The sequence below is a fragment of the Thalassophryne amazonica genome, chromosome 18 (genome assembly GCF_902500255.1).
Source record: "Thalassophryne amazonica chromosome 18, fThaAma1.1, whole genome shotgun sequence".
Lineage (NCBI taxonomy): Eukaryota > Metazoa > Chordata > Actinopteri > Batrachoidiformes > Batrachoididae > Thalassophryne > Thalassophryne amazonica.
In genome coordinates, this window is record NC_047120.1 from 33,951,659 (window position 1) to 33,974,495 (window position 22,837).

Consider the following 22,837-nt stretch of genomic DNA (forward strand, 5'->3'; position numbering starts at 1 on the left):
TTTTGAAATGTTTGCAAATTTCTAAAAAAAAAAAAAAAAAAAAAAGAATCATCTATATGAGTATTCACACCCTTTGTTCAATACTTTGCTGACACACCTTTGGCATTCATGCCAAAGAGTTCAATCATTGTATCATCAGACCAGAGAATTCTGTTTCTCAGGGTCTGAGAGCCCTTCAGGTGCCTTTTACTATGGAGTGGCTTCCGTCTGGCCACTCCACCATAGAGGCCTGATTGGTGGATTTCTACAGAGATGGTTGTCCTTTTGGAAGGTTGTCCTCTCTCCACAGAGGAATGCTGGAGCTTTGACAGAGTGTCCATCGGGTTCTTGGTCACCTCCCTGATGAAGGCCCTTCTCCTCTGATCGCTCAGTTTAGACAGGCGGCCAGCTCTAGGAAGAGTCCTGGTGGATCCAAATTTTGTCCATTTACGGATGATGGAGACCACTGTGCTCAATGGGACCTTCAAAGCAGCAGAAATATTTCTGTACCCTTCCTCCAATTTGCGCCTCAATACAGTCCTGTCTCAGAGGTCTACAGACAATTCCTTTTACTTCATGCTTGGTTTGTGCTCTGACATGCACTGTCAACTCTGGGACCTTATATGTAGACAGGTGTGTGTCTTTCCAAATCATGTCCAATCAACTGAATTTATCCCAGGTGGACTCCAATTAAGCTGTAGAAAAATCTCATGGATGATCAATGGAAACAGGATGCACCTGAGCTCAATTCTAAGCTTTCTGTCAAAGGCTGTGAATACTTACGTACGCGTGATTTCTTCTTCTCATTATTTTTTTTAAATTTTTAATAAATTGACAAAAATCTCAAAACAATATGTTTTTCACATTGTAATTATGGGATACTGTGTGTGAATTTTGAGGAAAAAAATGAGCATCCATTTTTGAATAAGGCTATAACAACAAAATGTGGGGAAAAAAGGGAACCGCTGTGAATACTTTCCGGATGCACTGTAAATGGATCCAACTGTATTTCCCGACTACTGCCAAGGTTGAGTGATATCTATGTATGCCCTATTTACAAATTTTGTGAAACAGCTCGACGTGTCTCGTTTCTTTCTGCGCCACAAGCCTCCTTTTGATATGACCTTTATCCCCGTGCTGAGCAGTAAATTTAACTATAACCTCTCACCTGTCATCCATTCATTTCATTGGCAGGAAGGTGGAGGTGTGATTCCCAATCAGAACCAAAGTTACAAACACATGACGGCATACTATGAAGTCATGAGCTCAGACTCAAACTAAACAAGTATGTCATGGCCTCGTTCTCCATTTTTGTCGACTCCCACATGATTCCAGCATTTGGGAGTTGAAGAAGCGTAGTAATCCATGAACCCACAGCTATTTTTGACAGAATCAGTAACACTTAAGGGGACTAGACAGCATTTTCAGCCTTGGTATGCCATAGCCTACAAAGAAATGTATGGTGGCCCTCCCAGAGTGGTAGCTAGAACTAAATAAAGGTCAATTAAAGATTACACAGGGGTCAAAACCTAAAATCATGTTGTCAAGTATATACAGTGGAGAACATAAGTATTTGACCCCCTGTCAGTTTTGCAGGTTTTCCCACTTACAAAGAATGGAGAGGTCTGTAATTTTTATCGTAGTTATACTTCAACTGTGAGAGAGAGAATCTAAAAAAAAAAAAAATCCAGAAAATCACATTGTATGATTTTTATAATTACGAGTAATTTGCATTTTATTGCATGAAATAAGTATTTGAACACCTACCAACCAGCAAGAATTCTGGCTCACACAGACCTGTTAATTTTTCTTCAAGAAGCCCTCTTATTCTGCACTCTTTACCTGTATTAATTGCACCTGTTTGAACTTGTTACCTGTATAAAAGACACCTGTTCACACACTCAATCAATCACACTCCAACCTGTCCACCATAGCCAAGACCAAAGAGCTGTCTAAGGACACCAGGGACAAAACTGTAGACCTGCACAAGGCTGGAATGGACTACAGGACAACAGGCAAACAGCTTGGTAGAAGACAACAATTGTTATGATTATTTATTAGGAAGTGGACATTGCCTTCTGGTTCAGGAGTGTCCAATTCCTGGACTCCAGGCTCAGTCCACTCCTTGTGAAGCTCCTCAAAGTTCTCAAATCAGCTTTACTTGACAATTTTATCAAGGCTGCGGTCATCCCTGTTGCTTGTGAATCTTTTCCTACCACAATTTTTCATTCCAGTCAACTTTCCAAGAATAAAGGACTCTATGAAAAGGCAGCTTTTTCAGTAATGACATTCTGTACCTTACCTTCCTTGTGGAGGGTATCAAGAAATTGTCTTCTGTACAATTGTCAAGTAAGCAATCTTTCCCATGATTGTGGTTGTGTGTACTAGATCAGACTGAGTGATTTATGGTATTTATATTGCATAAATAGCAACTCAAACTGAAATCTTGTAATATTTTAAGATACTTTTTTCTCTATTTCTAGAACTGTAGGCCATAATTATCAAAACATTTTGAAGTGCACCTCTAAAACATGATAACTCAACATAACAGATAAAGTGACTGAGTCCTTTTTAAACATAATATTAGCTTAACCAATAATTTTTTTTTTAATTTTTTTAACTCGAAATTTGAACCCTGTAAAAAATTTAATCAGGCTTTGTTTCTTACCAAAGGCCATTAAATATGGCCATCAGGTATTACGAAGGCTTTGCGCCCATCTGTCCATCTGTCTGGCCGCCTCTCTGTGCTCAGCATAAGTCCAGTCCTATTACTGCCACTGTCTTCAAATTTACAGGGAACATTCTTGAGACACAGACCTTGGACAAATTCAAAGATGGTTAATCTTGACATATTTTAAGAAGTATTTTTAGAGATTAAGTCACATTCTGTTTCAGTCTGTTCTGTTTTGTTTTTGAGTGACGGGAGTGACAGCCAATCAGAGTGGAGCTGCACTGTGACATCAGTGGCTGGTCTTTCCAAAACCGCTTTATGTGTGTTTATATATGTCTCTCATATATTATGTAAAGGTTGACAAGAAATAAGCACTTCTAAAACTGAAAACGCTGGTTTTGGAACCTAACAACACCTCTGAACTTATTTACAAGACATTTCCTGGACGTTAGCATGGTGATATCACAGCCTAGTTGCTAGCTGCAATGTGTCTAAATATATCCTATGTCATATATTATGTAAAAGCTAGTGAGAAATAAACACTTCTAAGACTGAAAACGCTGTTTTTGTAACCTGATAACAACTCTGGAGTCATTTACAAAACATTTTGCGGCTTTAGTGTGCAGGCTAACGTCCACTAATGCAAAGCTAACTTCCTAATGTCTCATTAATGCCAGCAAATGCACAGAGGGTGATCTACAAATATTCCTTGATTTGCACAACTTCTGCTCTTGTCAAAAGCTCATGTACATGCACACGCAAGGCCTCCTGCAGACACAGTTAAAACATAAATATTGTGTTTGATTGATTGATATAGGTGCTTTATTGAACATGTACAAACTGCACAATAGGATCTTAATTAAACTACTGAAAATTATAAAAAAAACACAATGTTCATACAGCTGAGGGTATTTTAGCATATATTTTGTTGCCCCATAACTCCAGAGCTTTCAGCCGTAAATGGTGCAAACTATACCTTTTTTGGAATTTTGATGATCAGATAAATAATGTGGACTACTTTTCAACATGATCACAGCATTTTGAAATTTTGAGCCCTGTGTACTGACCTCTACATTGCTACAGGAACAAATCTAGGAACGGTACATTTTTGTGTAGTCTGTGGTGCACTGAAACTGTATGGAAGTGTTGTATTGGTCCTCTTAGGCGGCACCAAATATGGAAGTTAATGGCAATGGAGCAGGATTCTCTATGACCTACAATCACGTTTCACGTTTACAGCCCTCGTGTTCATACTGTCTGATCCCATTGTAATCACTTGATAAAGGTCCCCGTGCGCCTTATCAGCACCGTAGTTAAAGTTCATATTGCCAGTAACAGATCAAGATTTTACGAGCCATAACAAGTCATCATTAAAAGTCATTAGCAAACATTATCACCATAAAAAGGCCACAGTGGGTCTCAAGAGTCCCACAAGAGCTGAAGATGCAAGATATTCCCTGATAGGACAGACAAACCGGGGGCCGTCCAGAGCCACAGAATGTTTTTTTTTTTTATTATTATTATTACTTTGGGGTCATTGAGTAACCTCACAGTGCAGGAGGGTGTGCACACTTTGACCGTGTTCCCCTCCAATGCCTTCCAGCATTCCTTGCCTCCGCACGGAGGGAGTGTGGTGTTTTGGAGAAAATATTGAATTAGAGGGGGAGAAAAGAGAGAGAGAGGGAGAAATGAAGGAGAGGGAGAAATATTGACTCCTTCTGGGAAGGAGCGAGACGGCAACGCCTTTCCAATAACCATAAACCCACTGGGCTGAAAATAGACGGGCCGAATGAATAAACGAATGTGTTCATCCCACATGAGCTCTTCTCTTTCACGAATGGAGGGCAGTGAGGTGCGCCCCCCCCCCTACACCCACCCCCTTCTTTCTCTCTCTCTCTCTCTCTCGCTCTCTCTCTCTTGCTCTCTCTCTCTCTCGCTCTCTCTCTCTCGCTCCTCTTTCACTGAGACCATCATTTCTTCTCAGTGACGACAGATATTAACTGGAACAAAACAGGTGTTTATGGGAAGCTTTCCTTCGGATGAGGTCTTTCACACGTGCACAGTGTGTGTGTGTGTGTGTGTGTGTGTGTGTGTGTCCGTCCTTTCAGGGGATACAGCATTGGTTTACGCTAATCTGGCAGTTCTCAAACTGGGGAGCGCAGTGCCAGTACAAGAACAGAACAAATGACTCAGGAGTAAAATTGTAAGTCAACAAAGCTGAGTGACGTTGATTCTTGTAAACGCAAGCTGATTATTCAATCCTGTCAAGACCCAGGGTAGCGAGATTGACAGTATTCACTGACACAACGTTTAAAGTTCGAAATTCCTTGGCTTTGGAGACCGTGTGTCCATCACCTTAAGATTGTTAACACAATAACTCAAAAATGCTAAATGTTATCATCTTTTACATCTCCAAATTAAAAGAGCACACAATGAAGACAAAGTGTTTACGATCTGGTGAATTTTAATGCATGAGCTCATTTGAAAAGGTAACTTTATGTTGCCCCTGTAATGTCCCATAGATGTGTCTGCCACCCACTGGATAGTTAGTGGAATTACTTTGTGCTAGACTCTGTTGAAGCATATCACCTGTGTAAAGAGGGAATGTCAGGCACAACATTTTGGCCAGGTGGCACATTTCTCTGGATGTGATCCAGCACGCAGGTGCTTCTCTGATGAGGACCCCGGCCAAGGTGGAGGCCAAGGTGATGATCACATTTCTCTTAGCCACACCAGATAGATGATAACTTCTGAAAGATGGAGATGGACTAGTTGCCTGTCTGGGTGATTTCCAGAATAGTAATCAGGAACAAAGCTCAATAATCAGGATTGAAGCTGGTCAGGATCAAAAGTCAGTGGAAAAGATCAAAGGTCAGGTTCAAGATTTATTGTAAGCAAACAGGACCAAAGATGAGTGATAAAGCTCCAGTTCAGGATTTAAGGTCACCAATTAGGATCAAAGGTCAGCACTAAAGTTCAAAGATCAGATTCAAGTTTTAAGGTCAGCAACCAGGATCAAAGATCAGTGACAAAGATCAAACAATTGATTCAGGTTTTAAGGTCAGCCATCAGGATCAAAGATAGAGAATAAAGATCAAAGATCAACAATAAAGATCAAAACTCTGTAATCAGGCTGTAATGGGAGTGTTCAAGGTACCAGGATTGTATATGTAGGTGTATCTTAGTCCATATCCAGATAAAAATCTGTATCTGGTGGACAAAAATGTATTAATAGACAGGAGTGAGCCATTAAAGGGGACCAAGGATTGGAATTTGGTTTGGGGCTGGCTGTGTTTATTAGGTCAATGGGTAGGAGTTGGGCTACTCATCATGACTGCCTGAGTGGGACAAGACACTTCACACTGTGGAATCCAGATATAAGCGCCAGCACCAGAGGGCCTCAAGGCCTGTTGGACTTATTTAAAGAGGATTTTTGGTATTGGTGGAGGTATGCACTCTTCTGAGTGCCTTTCTAGTTGTTTCTGTGAATCAGAGTAATTCAGGTTCCTGTTAGTTCCTGTGAGCTCACCCCAGCCCCCCACAGCCTAACCGGGAAACAACTGAGCTAATCTAAACTTTACATGCTACAGTAGTAATGCTGACAAGAACCAAAAAACTATTCTCGATTCTGAATGTAATGAATGAAGAAGTGAGTGCATCCCAGCAAATGACTTTGGAAATTTCTGTCTACATGCATATGCACACGCACGTACACATGGATGCATGGGCTCTGAACTCTGGTCAGTGTAAAGGTGTCAACATGACTGCTTCAGAACATCTGTTTCACATTTCACACTGACTCCCCATATGTCATGGACATTGTGCACATGCCTTTCATCATACACGTGCGCACGCTCATGTATGTTACTCTGAAGAAGAAGAGCCACTCTCCCCCTTCTGAACACACACACAAACACACACGCAAGAAAGGAGGTCATCCTCCATTCCTTCTTTAAAGGGTCAGTTCTGTTGTGTGGGCCGCTGAAGAGGAGGTACTGCTGGCCCACCACCACCAGAGGGCGCCCTGCCTGGAGTGCGGGCTCCAGGCACCAGAGGGCGCTGCCGCCGACGAAGGCTGTCAGGCTGACAGCTGTCACCCATTACTAGACACAGCTGACTGCACTCAGGACGGAGTATATCAGCAGGACAGCGTCTCCACCTCAGTGCCGAGATATCGCCTTGAGATTAAGGTAACCTACTCTGCTAGTATATATTTTGAGGACTCTGATAAACCTTGCTAAACTATTTCAGGACAGCTGATTACAGAAAGCACCTTGCTTGGATAAGTACTCACCTTCCTGCTTCATTATTTCAAGAGGTGGAGGCGGCTTCTCCCCTCTCCGTCTACTGGGTGCTGTCGCACCCATACCTGTGTGTTTGTGCTCTTTCCCGCCAGCAGTACCGGATCCGACGAGCGAAGGCAGTGGCCACCTGGGAATTCGGGACTTGGCGGTTCCAGTACTCCTGGTTTTCGGTGGCAGAGGAAATCTGGGTGGTTCCGGTTCGACGGGGACGGACGTCTCCTACCTTCGAGCCTGCCCACACAACACCAGCAGATTTCGACTTACAAAGTATTAATTGTTGTATTGGTTGTGCCCTGTTCACAACAGTAAAACTTGTTATTCACCTTTCTCTATTGTCCGTTCATTGCGCCCCCTGTTGTGGGTCCGTGTACCTACACTTTCACAACAAGTTCACCCAAATCATCTTCTCACTGGTCTTCTCAATGTACAGATTCATTGAATGAGCATTTTGTAGATCAGTGGGTTAAGTAAAGTGAACTGGGTCAGCTGAAGTGATAAAGTGTTTTGATTAATTACATTATTAAGGGCCCATTCACACATAGTATGAATGTGGCTGAATTGCACATGAAGCAGGAATCGTATGCAATACATGTAAACTCGTAGCTGCCTCCAGCGCCTCGTACAGCTGGTGCTACAACTACTGGCGCACACCAGCGGCTGAAAGACAGAGTGTGCCCTGTGTGAGCCCATCGAACCCTCTTGTGGCAGGTGTCGGCCAAATTCCAGCTGACACACAAACATCTAATATCGCTCGCTTGCCACTTAGAAAAATGTGTGGCCATTTGCGCTGTTAGCACGAAAACAGTCAGCAGACAATCATCGAGCTGGATGTGAAATTTGTCTAAGTGCCCCCACGACTGTGGCTTTGCAAAACAGCAATACACATGTGAGGTACCAGATTGTCGGCTGCACCCGCACACATATGTGCTGTACGTGTGAATCGCATCTGTGTTGCACTCCCCCCCATCCGTAAACATGTGACGTGCCGGGGGGGGGGGGGGTGCACCTGCATGAGCTGCTGATATACAGATGTACAGATGGTGTGTTGGTGTGTATGCGCTGGACAGGGGGTGTGTCCGCCGACAGCTGCAGGTGTTGAGATCTCTGGTTCTGGATGTCACAGCTGAGGTCAGAACACGTATTGTGTTTTGACAGACACTTGCGTGTGTGTGCTTGCTGTCCTCACTTGGAAATACATAAAAACATATATTGCTTTTGGAGTGGGCTGGAGAGCGCGCACAGCACGCACATTAACAGGCTGTCCCAGCTGGAATGGACCATCAGTTCATGTGGATACGCAGCAGGCGATCTGAATGTCATGTCTGTCTGACAGAACACTCGTGTCCTGTGAGCGGTGTGCTGCAGGACCATATGACAAGTCAACAGTGTGACAAATATGCCACTTTCGGTCATGTATCAGCAGAAATATGCCGTAACAAACGTCATTTGGTCGGTTATCACAGCGTTTTTTATCTGCTTGTTGATTTTAGCCATTTCACGTTCCTGTTATAAGACAGTGATTATCCTGCAGTGGTAAAGTTTCTGTCTGATAATCAGAGCTTACAGGTTCGAATCCCATGAGTGGCATTTATTTTTTATTTAGCCAGGGTTATTTAACCACGGGGTTCTGTGTTGCATCCCCTTTTATTTATTATTTATATCAACCCAGTAATATTCACTAATTATACAGCTTGTTTTTATTTTATTTTTCTCTATATCAGCGGCGGGATGTGGTGCACCACGTCCCAACTGCTTGCACTGTGTTCCTGTTCGCTCGACACCATCACATGCACAATACCATCACAGCGGGATCGTGCACACCTGCCCGTCGGCTTGATGTTTTCGTGGTTTGCTCATATGAGCTGTTCTGCAGTGATAAAGAAGGCTCTCTCCCATCTTGTGGGGCCCTATCTTGATGATGTAGGGTCGTACCCTTCACCCAGCTCAAAGCAGTGTGCAGAACAGCACAAGTGTCATTCCTAGTGTACAACTAACACAGTTATCAGTTTCACACCCAGCGCACACATTGTGTAATTACCGAGTATTAATGCACACATCCCAGTGTCCGTGGGCATGTTTGATTTTAAAATAAAATGTGGTTGTGCTGCACGCTTCTGCATTCCCACTACAAGGTAGTGAAAAGCGACTTCATCCAGTAAACCAATAAAATCTTGGTGTTTCTATCATTTATAGAATACAACGCTGTATTCAGATGCACCTTACACAGGTGGGTTCATTGGGCCTCATGTATCAACGTTGCGTACGGTGATATTTGAGCGTATATTGGGTGTACGCCAAAACAGCTGTGCTACTTGGCATTTATCAACGTGGGCGTGGGCGTTGGCGTACGCTGCGCTGAAAATATACACCAGGTCGAGAGGTGGTGTAAATTATACGCCAAAATGAACCAGCGCTGGAATCCACATAAAAATGAAAATCATCAACATGATAAACAGTGCCATTATACAAATCAATGCATATGTTACATAAATAACACTTTCCTGATTATACTACATAATAATCAATACAAATCCTGCCTTTGCGGGATTGTTACGGAGCACGATCTGTGGCCACAGCGCTGACTGCAAAGACTGCGCTGCTCGCCTTTTTCTCCAGACTTCGAGCCTGGAGCCAGAGCAGCACTGAGCTTAACTTCATGTGGTGTGATCGTTTTAGACTATGAAATTGATAATAACAACTGTAGTTTCGTCATTCCCTTAATTCGCCCGTGCTGCAACCAGGTTTTGTCCTCTCCATTCGGTTGTCACAATAAAATAAATACAGAAATACATTTAAAAAATAAAGAAATCTGACAGATTAGGCGTGTCTTATTAATTGAGCGAGCAAATATCCACGTCAAGAATTATTGACATGTGAAAAGAGAATACAGTGGTCCCTCGATATAACGCCGTTCACCTGTCGTGGCCTCGGAGTCTCGCAGAGTATTTAGTTCAATTTTGCATGCCTTTTTTTTTACAGTGTTCTGTGTTCTGCGTATCTGTTTATAAGAATCTTGTTGCCCAGAAGAGAAAAGAGCGCCAACAACTACTCATAACTGTGTTTGTCACACGGACACAGACACCTGCTGCAGCGAGATGTGAGTGGGAAAAGGCGCAGCGCCAGGACGCAGAGGCCCGATCTGTGAAATACTGGTCAGTCACTATTAATAATTCTTATGTGTCCAACCTCGTTCGTTGATCGTTAAAATTAATTTGTTAGTTCTAAATGCCATCAGAATTATTTATAGAAAAACGTTCTATTTTTATGTCTCAAACAAATGTTTGGGCCTGAAAACAGTTTGGTATTATTTTCCTACTAAGGTTTGAACTTTGAGAGTGTTTACACACGAGAGAAAAGTGAGAAAATGTTCATGCCTGATTGAGAAAGTGTATAAACTATGTAGTGAGGGGTTTTACAGCTTTGAAACGTCTATAATAATTGTAAAAAATAACGCTGACTACGTCGCGTTTTTGCGTATTACGGGCTATTTTTTAGAACGTAACTCCAGCGATTAATGAGGGACCACTGTAACACTTTATTGATTATATACTACAAAACAATTGATACGACGGCCACTTTTGACACTCTATTGGCATGCGTCGTGATTGGTGGAGTTCTTTTTCATTGCCGTCTTCCCGGCTTCCATGTCGTAAAATGAGGGTGTGTCTGAAGCGGAGTCTGAATATTTATGGGCGTGTTTATTATAATTACGATCGTTTCCACCCACCGCATTTATCAAGATCACATCAGGCGTACGCCAGAAATGGGCAGGTGCGCACTGCTTGATACATGTCACGGCGACTTTGGTGTATTTCAAGTTTACGCCATAAATTTACACCACAAGTGCGCAACATTGATACATGAAGCCCAATAAGCATTTGGGAACTGAGGACACTAATTGTTGAAGCTTTGTAGGTGGAATTCTTTCCCATTCTTGTTTGATGTACGACTTCAGTTGTTCAACAGTCCGGGATCTCCGTTGTCAAATTTTGTGCTTCATAATGCGCCACACATTTTCAATGGGCGACAGGTCTGGACTGCAGGCAGGCCAGTCTAGCACCCGCACTCTTTTACTACGAAGCCACGCTGTTGTAACACCTGCAGAATGTGGCTTGGCATTGTCTTGCTGAAATAAGCAGGGACGTCCCTGAAAAAGACATTGCTTGGATGGCAGCATGTGTTGCTCCAAAACCTGGATGTACCTTTCAGCATTGATGGTGCCATCACAGATGTGTAAGTTGCCCATACCATGGGCACTAACACACCCCCATACCATCACAGATGCTGGCTTTTGAACTTTGCGCTGGTAACTATTTGGATGGTCTTTTTCCTCTTTTGTCCAGAGGACACGACATCCATGATTTCCAAAAACAATTTGAAATGTGGACTCATAAGACCACAGCACACTTTTCCACTTTGCGTCTGTCCATTTCAAATGAGCCCGGGCCCAGAAAAGGCGGCAGTGTTTCTGGATGTTGTTGATATATGGCTTTCACTTTGCATGGTAGAGTTTTAACTTGCACTTGTAGATGTATCGACGAACTGTGTTAACTAACAATGGTTTTCTGAAGTGTTCCATAGCCCACACGGTAAGATCCTTTACACAATGATGTTGGTTTTTAATGCAGTGCCGCCTGAGCGATCGAAGGCATTCAATGTTGTTTTTCGCTCTGCCGCTTATGTGTAGAAAATTCTCCAGATTCTCTGAATCTTCTGATCATATTATGGACTGTAGATGATGGAATCCCTAAATTCCTTGCAATTGAACATTGAGAAACATTGTTCTTAAAGTTGGACTGTTTTTTCATGCAGTTGTTCACAATGTAGTTATCCTCACCCCATCTTTGCTTGTGAACGACTGAGACTTTTGGGGATGCTCCTTTTATACCCAATCATGACACTCATCTGTTTCCAGTTAGGTATTCTTTGAGCATTCATCAACTTTCCAAGTCTTTTATTGCTCCATCCCAACTTTTTTGAAATGTGTTGTAGGCATTCATTTCAAAATGAGCAAATATTTGCACAAAAACAACAAAGTCTATCAGTTTGAACATTAAATATCTTTTCTTTGTGGTGTATTCAATTGAATATAGGTCGAAGAGGATTTGCAAATCATTGTATTCTGTTTTTGTTTACATTTTACACAACGTCCCAGCTTCATTAGAATTGGGATTGTAAATTACATTGATCATTCAATAAATCTATCGATCTTGACAATACAGACATTTGTGTTCTTGATATTCTAACTTAGCAATGATATTTTCATGAATACCTTTAATAAACCCACATGTATGTACCATTAAAGCCAACAATAGTTTTTCATTAACAAATCGTGTCAGTTTATTTTAAAGTACCTTTATCTGAAGACCTTCATACACCCAAGAAATTTTGAACTATGGTGTATCACATACAATCAACACGATATATGAGGTCTGTCCAAAAAGTATCGGACCTTTGGCTGGGAAAAAAAAACTGGCTTACCTGGAGCGTTGGAAACCTAATCACCCACGAAGTAGTCTCCTTGGGACTCCACACACTTCTCCCAGCGGTGTCGCCACTGTTGGAAGCATTCCAAGAAAGCCTCTTTCGGGATGGAGTGCAGCTCCGCCGTTGTTGCAGCCATAATGTCCTCTCTTGTCTCAAATCGCGTTCCTTTTAATGGTATTTTAAGTTTTGGGAAGAGCCAGAAGTCGCAAGGGGCCACATCAAGAGAGTAAGGCGCCTGTTGAACCACCGGAGTCTGGTTTTTGGTCAAATAAGTCTGAATTAAATGAGAGGAATGAGCTGCAGCATTGTCGTGGTGGATGCGCCAATTTCCTGTGGCCCACAACTCCGGTCTCTTGCGCCGCACACCATCATGTAGACAACGGAGGACATCCCTGTAATACTCCTTTGTTATTGTTTGACCCTGTGGTGCATACTGGTGGTGTACCACACCACAGGAGTAAAAAAAAAAACAGTCAGCATCACCTTCACATTGCTGCGCACTTGGCGCGCCTTCTTCGGTCTTGGCAACATGGAATGCTTCCACTGTGACGACTGAAATTTGGTTTCCGGGTCGTACCCGTACACCCAGGACTCATCACCGGTGATCATGGTGTCCATAAAGCTGGGATCAGTGTGAATGGAGTCCAGCATGTCCTGTGAGACTTCAACACGACGTTGCTTTTGCTCTGCCGTCAGCAACTTTGGCACGAACTTCGCCACCACTTGTTTCATGCCCAAATCTTCTGTCACGATGGAATGTGCCGAAGTCCTGCTAATGTCCACCTCCTCTGCAATTTCTCGGACAGTCACACGACGATCCCGCATAACCACAGCGTGCACTTTGGAAATGATCTCGTCATTTCGGCTTGTTGATGACCGACCGGAGCGCGGCACGCTCTCCACCATTACGCGGCCATCTTTAAACCGGTTGTACCACTCCTTAATCCATGTGGTGCTCATAGCTTCATCTCCAAAAGCCGTTTGGATTTTTCGAATCGTTTCCACCTGGCTGTCGCCAAGTTTCTGTCAGAATTTAATGCTGTAGCGCTGCTCCAAGCGTTCGGCCATTTTCTCACAAGAAAAAATCCGACGAGGGGGGTGGAGCACTCCTCCCACAAGGCGTGCTCAAAGGTGAATGACGTAACCGACAGGCGTGAAAAAACTCATGCATGCCCACGAAGGTTCAAGCTTGGCTGATGTAATCACACGTGATTCAAATCCATATAGTTTTTGAAAAAAATAAAAAGGTACGATACTTTTTGGACAGACCTCGTATTTACATCAACCTACGTCGATGTTTGGTCCAAGGCTTTGCCTTAGTTATATTTCTGTGCATCTTTCATTTGTGCACTGACTAATTTATGCTCCCAGTCACAGTGTCATTTTATTCATTAAGCTGTAATTATAGGTCGTGACCAGAAGGCACAAATTCACTTCTGAGAACTGGTGTGTCGTTTTTTGTTTTGTTTTGTTGTTTTTTTGGGGGGGGTTGTGCTTCCTTTCCATCCATTCATTACCAGACCTTCAGCTCACCCCTTGAAGCAAACCCTGTCACCTTCCTGACCCTCTTTTCACTCTTCTTTCCAACATTACCCACTCCCCCCTCGCTCTCTCTCTCTCTCACTCTCTCTCTCTCTCTCTCTCTGGGAAGTCATGTGACTTCTCTGAAGGAGCCCTATAAAATCAGCAGTGCTTTGGGGGGACCTCTGCCTATAACGCAGCTCTCTGATTGGTTGGCAGACTGGGACCCCCTGTTTTCTACTGTCAGGAAAGAAGAAGAAAAAAGTAATCTCGAGCAACATTTAAAGAATGCATGTTTAAGGAGTGGAGGAGAAATCATTTAAGCATACATACACACACACACACACACACACACACACACACACACACACACACACACACACACACACACACACACACACACACACACACACACACACACACACACACACACACACACAAAGTGTGAAGAGTGCCAGCTGTCCGTGCACAGGGGATGGGTTAATCCAATTGGGTTCTTGTTGAGAGGAAACAGAACAGCCTGTCAGTTTATTGGCAGCAAAGTGCCACTGTTCTCATTCAGAAACTCCTCTGTCGCTGGATTGAAAGCTCCTTTTTTTCCATTTGGTGTGAAATTCAGTGTAAAACGTACAGTTCAATTTGTGACAAAAGCCCTGTTTTGTAGTTTTTGGTTTTTAATTCATTAGTTGCTGCAGTCTGTGTTTATTTGCCGCCAATGTGGCAGACTGTTAACGATTTTATGTGATGTGGAAACAACCCTGGATGATAAAGACTGGCCGAGGCCAGTGGAGGCTCTTTGATATTACTCACCTCTTTATAATGTAACTGAATGACAGCCACAGACTCACACCCTCCCATTCACTTTCTCTCCTGCTGTCAGTTCTTCCACTCATTAACAATGAAATCGTGCATCTGTGTGTGTTTCTAGTATTAAATGTTTGCTCAGTGGTCAAGTAAGCTGGATTTGCACCTTATTGTTTCTGCAAAATTTGTTACATCCACACACCACAAATGGTGTGTTGAGGGGTATTTTTTTTCGGTCATGTGTGTTTGAACTAGACTAAATTTGGTGGAATAACTGAAGGTCAGCCAAGGTTGAAGTGATGTAATTTAGACAAAAATTGGTTCAAGGTCATGGACACAGGCATGTGATGTTTTTCCAGCCCAGGCTCACATTTTTTTTCGTGCCTCCCTCACGAAAAGCGCTCACTTTTCATGACACGGTTTTATTATTTTGCTATTTATAATCTTCCCCTTCTCCTTACTCTAACCATAACTATAGCATAAGTGTGTACCCTCACCAAACGTTAACCATGACCCTCCCAGACCCCCCTCTTTCACCCCACATGTTGTGCTCCCACCACGAAATGAATTCATTTTTTCAATTTTCAATTTATTTTTATTTATATAACACCAAATCACAACAGAGTTGCCTCAAGGTGCTTCACGCAAGTAAGATCTAACCTTACTAACCCCCAGAGCAGCAGTGGTAATGAAAAACTCCCTCTGAGGAAGAAACCTCAAGCAGACCAGACTCAAAGGGGTGACCCTCTGCTTGGGCCATGCTACAGACACAAATGACAGAACAGTTCACAAAACAAATATACAGGAAATGCTGTTGGTGCACAGCACAGGCTGGTCTCCAGCACAAATACCACACCCATCTCTGGATGGAGCTGCACCTTAAACAGAGAGAAAAAACAGAATCAGGCATCAGAAAGACAAAAAAATACAGCATAATTTGTCAGCATTAAACAACAAGAAAAACAGAATTAATGCAAAGGTGATCGCTGGCCACTAGCCCAAAGCTTCACTAAAAGACCCAGAATTTAGGTAACGTTGAGGCCGAGGCCTGCTCCGTTTCCTAATAAAAGGAATTAAAAGAGTAAAAAGCGCAGAACTATACTATGCCAATATGTTAGCCATATGAAAGGGAAAATAAGTGCGTCTTATGTCTGGATTTGAAAGTCTCTAGAGAATCCGACTGTTTTATTAATGCAGAGAGATCATTCCACAGAACAGGGGCACGATAAGAGAAAGCTCTATGACCCGCAGACTTCTTATTCACCCTAGGGACACAAAGTAGTCCTGCACCCTGAGAACGCAAAGCCCCGGCCGGTACATAAGGTTTAATTAGGTCAGCTAGGTAGGGAGGAGCCAGTCCGTGAACAATTTTATAGACTAGTAGCAGAACCTTAAAATCTGATCTCACTGGGACAGGAAGCCAGTGAAGGGATGTCAAAATGGGTGTAATGTGGTCAAACTTTCTGCCTCGTGTCAAAAGTCTGGCAGCAGCATTTTGAACCAATTAGAGACCCCTTATGCTGGACTGTGGTAAACCAGAAAATAGAACATTGCAGTAATCCAATCTAGAAGAGATAAACGCATGGATCAGGGTCTCAGCATCAGCCATAGACAGGATGGGACGATTCATGCCCCCGTTATGAAAAACATCCCATTTTTGTACCCCTGTCACGGACCAATAGATTAATGTACTTTTCGTAGCCCAGTCCCATGAACTGCCATGAGTTTGGTTTGTGCATTTCATGATGGCATCATGAAAAAAACAAAGCATGAGACTGGGCTATCACAAGACAATGTCAATGCTATTAAAGGACATCAGTTGAGATTTATCTCGTATACTGGACAAAGCTCTGATGTCACCCATTGGTTTTTCTGAAGAGCAAGTTTGAAGCTCAAATGGGGTGATTCCAAATGTCAGCACCTTGGCAGTGCATAATTCTAAGCCTCCCCTTAAATGGGTAAAAAGGCAGTGCATGACTTGGGTAGAAGATGAAGCCTGAACACACCCACAAAGTATAACCATTATATTGCCTCAGTAACCATTTCATCATCAGTGGAACTAATGTCTCCAAGCTACTGATACTTAGTGATGAGGACAAGACCACCTAGTCAAGAGCTTTAAAGAGTCAAATGTGACTCAAGTGGCCAGTGCACAAGATACTAAGGTGTAAGTATTCTCCTGGTTCTTTTTTCAGTCCCAATAAGGTCAGTAAACAGACTATTTGTCAGATTAAATGTATTCAAAGTTATTACAAGCCTGGATTCTCACAACATAACATCGCTCTTACAGTAGGTCCACTCGACCAGAATCCCGAACAAAGGAATAGAAACACTTTTTATAAAAGCAATGTAGTAGTGACAACAAGGCAGACCTTATTTCACAAATCCTAAGCTTATTGGCTCCCCACGGGCATAGAGGGAAGTCTGAACCTTTTACCCAAACCCGCAGAAGGACGGGACATACGGTAACTTGATTCTCTTTGTTCTAAGCACTAAAACCAGTTAAATCCACTTCCATATGCACATTTAAGCAGATACCAGACTAAAAGTATGATCATTTGAGTAAGGTCATTCTTTGATACCAAAAAAAAGAGTAAAATAGTATATAAAGCCACAGATACATCCAACAAAGGTAAACGGCTAACCATACAACCATTCATCCTAAATATTCTCTTTGCATTTAGTCAGTTAAATATATGCAAATTTACTTCTACAGGGATCCTACCTGTCTTACTTTATTTAATGGTGTTGTGCTGTACATGTTTTGCACTGTGATTGTATGGCACTTTAATTATTTGTACTTATTGGCATTGTATTGTTGTCCTTGTTTTTGTGGCCCTTACAGGTCTGTTTTTGTTGTACTTGTATGTGGCAGCGTCCTGTGCTTCGTCCCTAGACAAATTTCCCCAAGAGGGTCAATAAAGTTTATCTTATTATTACCAGACATTTTCACCTTTTCAGTGGCGACAAGAAGCAGTTTTCTCTGAGTGATTCTGAATGTCTCGCCCTATAATATTAATTAGCTGGCCACAGCAGTGTTTGCGTTCTAACTCAGTAATTAAATCAAGTCTGGGCACGTGAGCTGATGTAAATAATATCGGTGTAATGATACAATACATATCGCAATCATAATTATGTCACTGTTCACACTAATTATGCAGAAAGTAGTCTGTTTTAACTTTAAAGAAACAAATTATTCAGAAATATAAATTCTAATCCTTGATGTTATCTGTTTCCTATTTGTATATTTTATAAATCAACTATGATTCTTCTGCAAGAGGCCATTATTTTTTCTGCGCAGTAGTTGACTTTTCATGGTATCACAATATTATTAATTTATTAACAGTTTATTATTATTATTTTTTAAATAATTTTTTTTAAGAATTTATTATTTATTATTAAACTTATTAAGAATAGTAAATACTAAAAGATTTGACACAGGCTTCATAATGACATAACAGCCTTCATGACTATCACAAGTCATCATTACTTCCTAGTCAATACCCAAGGGTCAGTTGGGTAACCTTGAAAGGTCAAACTCACTATCATAACTGTTTAACTGGAGCAGTTGTTATGTGCCGACGCGGGTTGAGGAGCGGACCTGCGTCTGACTGAACCCAGCGCTAAATAACCAGAAAGCGGTTCCAAAAACAAAACATTTATTTCCCTTTCCGTGCAATAATTGTGTACAACATAATATATAGCTTGTCTGGCGGAGTGAAGGATGGCACGCTCTCCAGCGCCCAAAGGGATCGAAGCCCAGTGCTTCTGGACTCAAATTCACCGCCAAACACCCCCCAGGTGGACACGACAAACTGACTCTGTGAAGGATAGAAGAGGTGAGGTAAGTCAACAGCTACAACTAATATCCTTCAAAGGCACACGCTATCAGCAACACATTCAGGTCTGACTTTAAGCTTTATGTAAATGAGCAGCTTCTCACAACAGGTGGAGGATCATCAGTCCGCACGCCACGGCCATGAGAAGCGAGCTGCACAATTCTCATCAATGTTCAAATATACTGCGTAACAAAATACCAAATTACTATTAACACTTATTCAGACAATCACCTCTGATGTGTGCTGACAGCATGTGTCCCTCACCCGTCCTCCTTCACAGGCACGATGTGTCAAACCCAGGCGCGGTCCTCAGTGTCTCACAAACGAACGTCACAAGGTCGAGTTCCCGGCAATTCTGCTTGAACCACTCATGGCTTAAATGCAGAACGCCATCTAATTATCTGCTTCAGCTGAAAGTCCTTAAGTCTGCACGTGAGCATCATCCACAGGTGCTGCGAGTCATTAGGCCTGCACGTGGACATCCTCCACAAGTGCAGCCAATAATGTTGATGAGGGTGAAGGATTCTTCTGCCAGCACCTTCTCCACAGACAAAAACCAGCTTGCATACCACCTGGAGAGCAAAGAAAAGAAAACAACACAAAAACATCCAGCCAAACCCCCCAACACACAACAGCAGTTTGGGAACAATATGGGGACAATATGGATAAAGCACGGTGGCTTAGTGGTTAGCACTGTTGCCTCACAGCAAGAAGGACATGGGCTCAATTCCCACCTGTGGCCTTTCTGGGTGGAGTTTGCAATGTTCTCCCTGTGTTTGCATGGGTTTCCTCCGGGTGCTCCGGTTTCCTCCCACATCCAAAGACATGCAGGTTAGGTGAATTAAAAACTTAAAAATTGTCCAGGTCTTCCTTGTAAAAGAGGTCTTGTTCTCAATGGGACTAACCTTGTTAAATAAAGATTAAATCAAATAAAAAAGTAAACGTAGTAGAAGAGCCGTGTGTTATTCAAGGATAATGTGCTTCCATTTTGGACAGACTTGATCAAATGTCAAGACCACACAGCAACATATATTATGGCATCACTGAATCACAAAGAATTCAGTTACATGAATCTGTGTCAAACATAAGACACGGGTGTGGAACACTTCCAGCTCCTTATTATTTCTGTCATGTCCATTCCGAGAAGAAAGTTCAACGCAGGCTGCCGTACAGGTGTGACTGCACACCTGGCCAGTCATGATACAAACCCAAAACAGTCGAAGCGTGAAAATTCGGGAAACTTACTATTTTGACGGGTGTGTCACCAAACTCTCCTTGTTGCCAAAATACGGGGGGGTTATACTTATGTCTGTTCAAATATGAGCAGTGCAGCATTGATGTAGCAGCCCTGCGCGTTGACTGAGGGGACTGAGTGACACCTGAGAGCTTTTGGGGTTTGGTCTGAGTCCATGTCGTTACAGTAAACCATTTGGCACCTGAGCTTCTCCGCCGCTATGCTCTCCCAACCGTGAATGAGGAACAGAAACACTGACAATCCGCTGCCTAGAACAACACTGCTTATGACAACGGGCCTCACAAAAACCCTTTTGCAACCTGTTTAACTTTCAAGTCCTTCCAGGTGATTTTTCTATTCTTCTTCCAGGCAGAACGCCGACACACCCATCCATCAGGTGTTACTGGAAAACAGAGGATTTCAGTGAAATTAAAGTAAACCACAATCCCAGCATTAGAGTGTATCACTGCGTGTGTGTATAAGACCTCTCCCTGCACTGTACTTACACAAACGCACACATTTCAACTGTATATGAATATGTGCATGCTTCCCATATTGTTTTTATTGATCCACATCGCTGTTATACCCTTCTGCTCCTCTCTCTCTCTCTCTCTTTCTCTCACTTGCTCTCTGCTGATGGTGAAGGAATGATGGAATGCTGGAGGGTAAATCTCTGGTTTCCTGGAAGCTCGTCTAGCTTTATCAGAAGCGGCTGTGACAATACGAGTGCTGATGGGCCAACCAAACGTCTTTCCTATAAGCACTGATCAGCCAACAAAAAGCCTTCCTGGAAGAAGCAGTCAGCAAACCTGAGGCCCTTCCTGGAAAAACCAGCGCGATGTTCTCTTTGCAGGGCATGTATGTAAGTTTTAATATTGTTTCCATCTTCTGGGCTCCATACTGTTGATGTTGGCATGAGTTCAGAAGTTGCATAAACAATATAATGAGGCTGTTCACACTGTACAGTCAGACAACAGGAACAGTATCGGCATGTTGCACAACTTCTTTCACGTTCCTAGATCAAAACCGTGACGAGGGTGGCACTGAAACTTTATAGTGAATGTTTTGATTCCCCAAACCTTGAGAGCCGAGTGTTGTGTTTGGCCATGAACGTGTTGACAACTTTCAAGCTGGGCACAGCTAGTCATTACCCCAAAAAATGAATCACGCTGGAAAGATTTTGAGTGTACTCACAAAAGAAATGAAGGACTCATTCTGAATATTCCACCCTCACTAATCGGACAACTGCGGGGAACATAAAGTGAGTCACTGCGAGCTGAGCTGGCTTATTTAGACGTGTGTGTGTGTGCGCGCATGCATAAAACCAGTTTATTCTGGTTGAATTTTGGGAAGAAAGCGCTGTCATTTCTGTTTAAGTTGCATCACTTTTTATCTATAATGTCCCACTCGATCTTCCTCTCATAAACACATTTTTGTTCATCTGCTCTTGTGAAGACCTCTTGACATGATTACTCTCACTTACCTCACCCAAAAAATCATTTTTAACCCTCGACTAGCTCTTTGAAGGGCTTTGAAAAAGGGAAATGTCTTCGCCGGTCCTCACAAAGGTAGACGTGTAAGTACATCCATACATTTTTGTACTAAGTGTCACTAAAAAACTACCGAACTGTGGAAGGAGGTTGCAGAATCACTATAATTACCTGCACTGAGGTGCACTGTAAAAGCAGTTATTAGACACGTCATCATTTTCCAAGACATTTCATGCTGCTTCAACCTGAGCATGAAACTTTTTAGTTACGGTCAAAAAACATAAATGGAACACTTTCATCTATGCACACAAAAGGTTTTTTTTTGTTGACATATCCTTGTATAAAATGCTTGTTGTGTCTGTCTGTGCGTCTGTGAGCATGGGTGAGATCAAATGAAGCCGGAACACTGAAGCTCAGCTCAGATTGATTTTGCATGTTCTCCTCAACTTTGCAGGCGCTCCACCTTCCTCCCACGTCAAAAGACACGTAGGTTACATGAGTTGGAAAGTTTTAGTTGGTTGTAGGTGTGAGTGTGTTTGTCTCTAGCATCCCCCGCCTGTACCCCCACCTCTCGCTACTGAATGAATGAATGACGGGGAGATGGCCAACAGCAACGACAACATACAAGCAAAGAAAAAAGTGTCAAAGCAAGAGCTGTCACTCAAAGCAGCCACGCCTCTCATGTGTTAGGATAACTGGGCTTTAGTGAATGTGAGAATAACCCATTACCAGTATTTACAGGGTCTTGTTCAAACAGTTCATTCTCTGACAAATACAATTAAGTTGCCCATAAGGGCAAAGGGTCCAACTTGTTAGTTGCTTTTTGGCTGTCAGCCCATCTTATTTTTTACCAAAAGTTACTTCTCAAACAAATAAACAGTCAACGCCTTGCTGCAGATTTCAGCAGCTTTTGGCACCATCTAGTGGGCAATGTTAGCATTTTAGGGCTTCTGGTACATTTCCTACTTGAAACTCAAATTTCAGTTAAAAAAAAAAGTTTTCATAAATACAAGAAATGCATGTTTTTGTTTTTGTTTTTGTTTTTTTTGCAAACAGAGCTTTGATGTCCCAATATTAATGTATACAAATTTCAGTTTTGAGAGTTTCACAGTTCTTGAGGTTTAAGATACGAAAGTTTGCCAAAAGGATGGAATTTCTCCTGACAAGCGGAATTCACAGTTGTGAACAATGTGGTCACTGCATTTATTTTCTTTATCTTCTGCATTTTGCATTCTAACCAACATGTATTTCTGCTAGTTTGTTAAAATCCTTATTAATGAGCTCTTCTCCTTTGCCAAGATAATCTGTCTACCTGGGTGGTGGCATGTCACCTTACTAAACTGCTTGATTATTGCACATGTGTCTTGAAATGGTTACAATAAAAGGCCAGTTAAAATATGCAGTTTTATCACAAAACACAATGTCACAAATGTGTTGTTTTTGAACTGAATGTTCATTTCAGTACCATAAGCCACCTCCAACCAGTCTCAAAACTGCAGAAGACTTGT

The 22,837-nt window shown here is 42.4% G+C and overlaps 1 long non-coding RNA gene across 1 annotated transcript; it reads right to left on the bottom strand.

Annotated features, from left to right (window-relative positions):
- Positions 1 to 20,196: 20,196 nt before the first annotated feature.
- LOC117531389 lies at positions 20,197 to 20,810 on the bottom strand. The gene is made up of 2 exons (XR_004566619.1): positions 20,346 to 20,810; positions 20,197 to 20,242 (listed from the first exon to the last, which is right to left on the bottom strand). It is a non-coding gene; the product is annotated as an uncharacterized LOC117531389 (long non-coding RNA).
- Between the last annotated feature and the right edge of the window lie 2,027 nt (positions 20,811 to 22,837).